The 8,498-nt window shown below is 45.3% G+C and overlaps 1 long non-coding RNA gene across 1 annotated transcript; it reads right to left on the bottom strand.

Moving 5' to 3' along the window:
• Positions 1-3,530: 3,530 nt before the first annotated feature.
• LOC149128741 (uncharacterized) lies at positions 3,531-6,456 on the bottom strand. Its single transcript, XR_016213521.1, has 3 exons — positions 6,250-6,456; positions 4,521-4,558; positions 3,531-4,350 (listed from the first exon to the last, which is right to left on the bottom strand). It is a non-coding gene; the product is annotated as an uncharacterized LOC149128741 (long non-coding RNA).
• Between the last annotated feature and the right edge of the window lie 2,042 nt (positions 6,457-8,498).

An 8,498-nucleotide genomic window follows, 5' to 3' on the forward strand; every position in this document is an offset into this window, starting at 1 on the left:
GAGGGGGAGGACCCAATGCATAATTTTCCCAAGAGACTCTCACCACTGCCACCTCCTAATGTGACCCTTAGTACAGGTAGAGCGCCCCTAAACTGAAACCTAAAATCCTAAGTGCTCCAAAATACAAGGCCTTTGAGGACAGACACGATGTCACAAGTAGAAAATTCCACACCTGACTTCACTTGACACGTTGTAGTCAAAACACAGTTGTACTAAAAAGGATGTATTTTTAAAAATTACCTTCCAGCTCTGTGTACACAAAACAAATGAATTTCATGCTCAGACTTGGTTCCCACTCCCAAGATAAATCATTATGTACCTACAAATATTCCAAAACCCAACAGAATCTGGAATCCCAAATATTCTGGTCTCAAGTATTTTGGATAAAGGATATACAACCTATATAGTAGAAAAAGTATTGCCTTTTTAATCTACATAATCTGTGGCCAGAGTTGTGAGAGACTCTTTCTGCCACCTACCTTCTCCTATAATACATGAAAAGTACCTCTGATTAATGTCATTTGCAAGGCCCTCTGGCAGCAAACCCCGCTCAGTCCAGCTTCACCATCGAAAGGGACAGCATCAGGGCTGAGAGTGTGGCAGATCCATTAAGACACCACTTGGGATGCCCACATCCCACATTCGAGTGTGCGGGCCCAAGTCCCGGCTGCACTCCTGATTCTTACTCTCTGCTAACATGCCCTGGGGAAGGCAGCCAGTGCTAGCACAAGTAGTTAAGTTCCTGCCACACATATGGGGGACCTGGCTTGAGTTTCTGGCTCCTGACTTTACCCTCAACTGTAGGCATTTGGAGAGTGAACCAGTGCACAGGAGCACTCTTGCACTCCATCTCTGCCTCCCATAGAAAACTAAAAAATATTTAAAAAAAAATAAATAAGACAAACGGACATCCTCAGACCAGTGCTGGGTAAAGAGAGAAAGGGAAGGACCAGAGCTGGGGGTGGAGCTGAGTCAGCACCTGCGCCTTTGTCTATCTCCTGCCTTCCACCACCAGCAGCAGCCCAGTCTGGGAGTGGACTGCAAGTCCACAGCTGCACATCCACCTCTGATGAGCCCTGCCTGTGTCTGGTGGCAGACCCTGCCTCATGGGCCAGACGCTGCTTCAGAGAGATTCAGACAAACCTGCCCCTGCTCGCTTCCCATAATTTCAATGTGTGTTATTTCCAGCTGCATGGCAGCCACATTAATTACGATGTTCTAAAAAAAATCTGGGCATCGGGCAAATGTTTACACACATGATGCTTCTGAGGGCACTCACAAATAAAAAAAAAAAAAAGACTTGTGGCACCGTGGGGCCAGCCTGTGACACCAACATCCCATATGAGTACCAGCTAGAGTCCTGGCTGCTCCATTTCCACTCCCTGCTAATGTGCCTGGGAAGCTGGTGGAAGATGGCCCAAGTGCTTTAGCCCCTGCCACCCACGTTGGAGACCCAGATGGAGTTCTAGGCTCCTGGCTTCAACTCGGCGCAGCCCCAGCCATTGTGGCCATTTGAGGAGTAAACCAGCAGATGGAGGATTCTCTCTACCTTTCAAATAAATAAGTAAAACTTTTAACAAATAAAATGTCCCCAAGCATGATGCTACAGTATTCTCCAGTGTTACTAAGCACCAGAAGACCAATGTGTATTATGGCAAAAATACGTGTTAGATAAGCTTCATTCAGATATGAGTTATAGTAGTTATAGTATTGTGGACCACGACTTTAAATTTAATGAATCAACAATATAAATCAATTCAAATGTCTTTAAATAGAAACACACGTAAAACAAGGTTATATCATGACCAGTTGATGAAACTGCAAACCAGAGGCCCCCAGGAACCTAACCTTGACTTTGTCCTAGGAGGAATGTTAGTGGAAATAAAGACCCTTCTTCCAAATAATGTCACATCTAAACATTTAGGGGTTAGGATGCGCACTTATTTTGGGGGGGACAACCAATGAACACATTGCAATGAGTCACTGAAAGGACCAGAACCTCCCCTGGGGAGGCACAAGCACTTACAAGATATCACTTGAAAGTTTAGGCCCAGCCTTTGTGTGTAGGACGTGGGCGTACTTCCTATTCCTGGCAGGTGAGGTGGACAGCTTGAGAGGAGGGCTGGAGGAGGAGGTGGCATGGGGAGGGCATAGTAGCTAGGCTTCAGTGACTAGTGCCTGCCTGTGACAGAAAAGGCCTGACTACGTTGTGAAAGACGGGGAACATCATGGAAAAAGAAGAATGTTCATCTTCTTTCCTAGAAAAGAAATTACAGAAGTATTTGAAATACTTTGAGGACAAACAGAATCAACGGATAGGTATTTTGGTGCAAAAAAAAGTTGAAATCCCTGCATATTTTTTGATAACATGCATTTTTATGAACTCTGTTAAGATCCCTCATAGAATATTTCTGCAAACTGCAATCTATACTTTCCTGGAGAGGCGAGGTAGGGGAGAGTCGAGTGTAAGACTGATCTCTAATTACTGTCTACACGCCAAGATGTGCGTGGACCCAGCAGGTAACACTTTCAAGGAATGATAAATTCAGATCCTTTACCACCACAGACTTTTTTCGAAAATTGCTCTTTCTGAGAAACATCATGGAGGGACAGACTCTCCCACTGCCTACTCACCTAGACAAGGAAACGTGCCCCTCTCATTCACCCTGACTTTGTGTCTGTTAAATATCTGGAGTAACAAAGATACAATTCAAAATGTTGCTGCAGGTGTACAGAAGGTAAATGACTATAGATAGTTCAAAATTCAGGTACAGCCAATACTTTGTTTATAAAATAATTGAGGAAGGGCCAGCACCGTGGCTCACTAGGTTAATCTTCCGCCTGTGGCTCCGGCATCCCAGCTTCTAGTCCTGGTGGGGGCACCAGATTCTGTCCCGGTCGTTCCTCTTTCAGTCCAGCTCTCTGCTGTGGCCCGGGAGGGCAGTGGAGAATGGCCCAGGTGCTTGGGCCCTGCACCCGCGTGGGAGACCAGGAGGAAGCGCCTGGCTCCTGGCTTCTGATCGGTGCAGCGCACTGGACATAGCAGCCATTTAGGGGGTGAAGCAACGGAAGAAGACCTCTCTGTCTCTCTCTCTCACTGTCTAACTCTGCCTGTCAAATAAATAAATAAATAAAGGACTTTGCAACTAGGATAGAATTCTAGGGAGGAGGTACAGTAGGACTAAGATTTGAAGACAAAGAAAATACATGCAATTTCTGACTGCAAAACAAGAACTTGTTCATATACTTTATAACAGATGATAATGAATATCAAATGTATCATTTAGAGTCACTGGCTCCATTTAAAATGTAATAAATTTTATTTTTAAAATTTTACTATTACAAATTCACTGAAAGTGATATTTTTGTGAATATTTAAACTGAAAGCCTTTTAGATGTCAACTGTAAAATGTGCACTTATCATCAGTAAATTTACAAATCTCCTCTAGGTGTACACGGAAAAAAGAAAAAAAAAGAAAAAACAAAACAGAAAGAGCCAAATAACACTGGTGTCAACAAGCGAAGAAAGAGGCAGGCCAACCCCTCTGGAACCTGTGCTGTTTGCCCACGTGCTCTTCCCACGGGAACCTGGGAGGCAGAGATGAGCTCAGACAGCACCGCGGGATCTCCTGGGACACGATTCTAGCCTGCGTAAGTCAGCCCTGAGAAAAGGTATTTCTGGAGGGAAGAGAATGAATCTTAAAGCAAAACCAACTCCCAAGGGAGACGTCAGGTTTTTCTGAAAAGGCTGCAGGTGGATGGCTCAACTTGGTTGAAAATAGGGTCTGAGGATCTTGTAGGGGGTTGGAAGGACCTGTAATGAGGGATGCCAAGGCAGAACTAAACCCAGGGACCCTCTCAGAGGGGATGGCCCTAGCCCCCAGCAAAGTCTCATCTGGTGTCCTGTTTCTGTCCTTCGAGGCTGGAGTTACAGTTACAGAAGCTCTGTCAGTGAAGGGCAGCCTACAGCGTGGTGAGTGGTGAGACAGGCAAAGGGAGAGAAGTGTGGCGTCCTTCACAGCGGTGCCTCTTCTGGCCTCCTGGGAGAGAGCGTTGTATGTAAAGACCATGCTCAGGAGTGCTGGTGCCCTCCAGGGAGATGTGAATGGGAGCCACAGAAGGTTAGGCGTGCAGGGCAACTCGGCTGCTGAGGATTCTGGAAGAGAGAGTGCTGGCCTCCACCCCCAGCCCACTCCATCCTGCCTGGCAGCCCAGGAAGTTACCTGGATTCGTCGAATTTGTAAAAGTCTTTACAGCAGCCCCCAATGACCCTATTAGCTTATTGTGATAATTAAACGACTCTGGAGCAAGCACTCAGTAGAGAGGATCTACAATTAGTGCTGTTGTTCACTGAAGAAAATATAGAAAAGAGAAAAGCTCAAATAAATCATATTCACACACCTGAGGGCAATAGTTACAATAATTTTAGAATAGTTATTGCTAACTGTTTTCTGTTAGCCAACTAATCTTGCCGTTAAGTCAGATTTTTTAATTGGAAGAAAAGATAGAGTACTACTCACTTTAGGAGAGGTAGCTCCACAACCTGTGTCCATTTCCCCTGCCGAGAGAAAACTTGGTTACAAAGGCAAATGAGTTGCAGCTTTTCTGTATTTTTGTTTTTGTTGTTCTGTCATTTATTTATGGTGTGCAATTTATATTGTATTCATGCCTACAGGCATGCTGGCATGTTTTGTAAATCTACCGCATAAATAAACAGCAGCTATACTTCCAGATATGTTTGTATGGGGATGAACACAAACACAAGAAACAGATTGGGGAAAACAAACTGGGAAATGAAAAAGAGTATTTTGGGAAACTAACGTGATTAATATTACCCGGCGAACTCACATTCAAGTTCAGGGTGCGACTCCTGTGCAAGACACTTACGGCATATCATTTCCCTGACACTGGCCTGGAATTCTCCCCAGAGAGGTGATGGATTTGCCTAGGATCTATGCACAAGATTCTGTCTTGATCTCCAAGCAGGAATGATATGACTCATCTCTTGTTCTCTCAGCAACTGACCATAAACCAGAATACAGCTGATCACTAGATTTATTAGCAAACACAATAGAAAGAATAAAATAGATAATACTGAAAATTGCATCAGCATATATTTTCTTTTCAATTTCTTCCTACAGAAAAGAAAGTTGCTGCACTAGCTAATATCTCCTTCCAGCTCTAACAGTCTATGTAGGATAACTGCAAATATGTATTCATTTCTCTAGCCACATTGACACATTTATAAGTATTATCCAGTAGCAGATTGACTTTTTGCCCAGTATTAACACCAGACTGCGTTCTGAAGAGCAGTTCATATGAATCACGCCCAAGAACTACGGGAGAGACTCAAAATGCAGATTGCCGGGCCCGCCCCTAGCAACGCTCGCCCAGTAGCCACAAACTTTTATTTCTAATTCTGGTTCTAACACTGTCTCAGGTGCTACCAGCGCTGCTGCTGTGTCTACCAGGGGCCACACTTAGAGCCGCTGAGTGTTGAGCTCAGGAGATGTCAGGCTGTGTGTTGAAAGCTGTCGTAGCCACTCCAGGCAGCTGATGAACTTCGTGCAGATAATGGGAGGGAACTGCTACCGGCTGAATGTTCATGTCCCTTCCGAAATTCACACGCTGAAATCTGGCCCCTCCAGGGCAGGGCATTAGGAAGTGGGGCCTTGGGGGTTGTGTCTAGGTCATGAGGATGAAGACCTCCTACACAGGGCTCATGCCTTCACAAACCAGGCCACAGGAAGCTGCCTGCCTCCTTGCAACAAGTGAGAACACCCGGAGAAGAGAAACTGCCATCTCTGTGAACCAGGAAGCACAAAGCAGCTCCAAACAGTTCGTGGAAACCGTTCATTGTCTTTGAATTTCCCCTTCCTATGAGGTCTTCCCCTTGGGCGGAATCTGCCCGGGACTTGATCCTGACCTTCCCAAACTGCAGAGCTGTGAACAAACTTCTGTGGTGTCTGAACTGCTCCATCTATGGCATTTTATTATAGCATCTGGAACAAACTAAGACAATAAACCCTACCCCTCAGTTAAAGCCTGTAGCGTTTGTGAGTTGGTTTCGCAGCAGATATTTTGAAACTGCTTCTACATCATTTTAAAGCTACAATAATAGCTATGTTTATCTTTGTAGGGACAGGTTGACAGAATAATATTTCCAGAAAGGACGAAGAATAGGATTATCTTAAAGGGTCCCATCTCCATGCTTGTTATCCCACCCATCAGCAAGTCCCTTTCACTCACAGCTGCTTGTTGTAAAAGCACCCAGGTGTAGGACAAAGAACACTTCAATCACTTGCACGTTTCCACTTTGTCATCTTCGCGGTGAAGATGGTAACCTATATTAAAGACTAGCTGGGAAGAGTAAGTCAGCAAAACCCATGAAGGCAACTACACTGCCCAGGGAAATCATTCCCGGGCGGCCTGCAAACCCGCCCCCCTTCTCTCAGGGTGCTCATCAGAGCCCTAACCCTAGACTGGGGAGGGAGTGACAATTGAATTAGCATATCTTGGAGCCAGTGTTGGGGCTGCGGTTAGGACACTACTTGGATGGCTGCATCCTGTATAGGAGTGCCTGGGTCAGGTCCCAGCTCTGCTCCTGATTCCAGCTTCCAGCTACCAGCTGGGAGGCAGAGGTGATGTATCTAGTAGTTGGGTCCCTAATACTCACGTGGGAGACCTGGATTGAGTTCCTCGTTCCTGGTTCCTAGCTTCAGCCTGCCCCCACCTCAGCTGTTATGTGTATTTGGGGAGTAAATCGAGTGGGGGAATTTCTTTCTCTCTCTCTTTCTCTTCTCCCCTCCTCCCATCCCCAGTCTGTCTTCCTCCGTCTCTCAGCCTTTAAAAGAAGTCCACATCTTGCACCTCCACACTACTACAAACCTCAGCATCTGTTTTACACCACACTGAATCCATAACCCTGACCCCAGTTCTAGCAACCACAAAATATTTGTTAAATGAATGACAATATTGGAGCCATGGTAAAAACTTAGTAAACGTCCACTTAAAAAGGGATACCTAAAAAAAATATTTCATTAATGAAACCAAGTGAGACATTAAGAAAAGGAAGGCATTCTTAGTAATTAAGAACCAGGCACTAGAACCGCTGCAAGGCCAAGGCCGCAGCAGCAGAGGAACCACCAAGGTCTCTCATTCCCTGCAGCCACTCAGTGAAAACACAAGCAAGCCCGGTGGTTAACAGCGGGATGCTTACCTACCAGTTAAAGGCTCAGCCACGCCCTGCGGGGGCCGTCCTCTTTCATCTAAGAATCTAGTTTGTCTCTGATTTCCTCAAACACACTACCTGTTCTTCCTTGAATTCTGCCTCTTTTTTCCTTTTTTTCCTTCAATCTGCCTCTTAATGGAAAATGTAAATCAGTGATCAGGACAGAATCTTGGAATACACAGGCAGAATGTAAATTTGCAGCTCCATGGCTCCAACAGGTCTGCCACATTTGTCAAATTTCTAATGATGGTCTGGGGGAAAAATTGCTCAATTAGGCTGCAAGAACACTGACATGCACAGGGCACATCCATTTTTACCTTTCCAGGCTCAAAATTAATTTTTGGTATGAGGACATTATTAGCATGACAGTCTTACTGTACAGGTTAAAAATAGGAATTGCATAATAGGCATGGAGCTGAGTTGAGGCAGGCTGCGATGTGTGTTTTCTTGGAAGAAGGAGAAGCAAACAACTCGGTTCCTGAGGCAGAAGTTGCACAAGAAGACAAAACAAACACACGCTAATTGCAGACCATAAAAGGAAATCCTACAATCATTTTTATACACACCTCAAAACAAAGTGGGCCGGCTCACAAGGCTTTCCTCAGCCTTGCAATCACAGCTAAACCTGCTGAGCTTGTGCGGTTTGTCAAATCCAGCGTTAGTTTGGGAAACTTTCAAATAAATCCAAATCTTCTGTAGTTTTGCACTGGAGGCCTACACTCCTTCTACCACTGATTTTTTTTATACTTGGGAAAGGATATCAATACTAAGAAAAGAATTCCTAGTACATGCCAAAGAGATACAGTTTTCTGTGTTTAGATATTTCATTTTCAGGTTTTTTTTTTTTTTAAATATATGTGAAAGGAAGAGTTACAGAAAGAGGAGAGAGAGAGAGAGAGAGTGTGTGTGTCTCTCTTCCACTGATTCATTTCCTAATGGTCACAACAGCCTGGGTTGCACCAAGTCTAAGCCAGGAGCCTGCAGCTCCTTCCAGGTCTCCCACGTGGGTGCAGGGCCCCAGTACTGGGGCCATCTTCCGCTGCCTTCCCAGGTGCATTAGTAGGCATCTGGATCAGAAGTGGAGCAGCCAGGACTCAAACCAGTGCCCATATGAAATGCCAGCATCCCAGGCAGTGGGCTAACCCACTGTGCCACACTGCTGACCCCAGAGTTTTCAGTTTGTTATAGTGCAAAAGACAAGGGTCCAAGTGAGCTAACCTGTGCCAGCATCTCAGTTTTACAGGCTGGTACTCGCAGAACCTCCGGG

This window comes from Oryctolagus cuniculus, chromosome 1 (genome assembly GCF_051225735.1).
Source record: "Oryctolagus cuniculus isolate XC-2025 breed Fujian yellow rabbit chromosome 1, ASM5122573v1, whole genome shotgun sequence".
NCBI lineage: Eukaryota > Metazoa > Chordata > Mammalia > Lagomorpha > Leporidae > Oryctolagus > Oryctolagus cuniculus.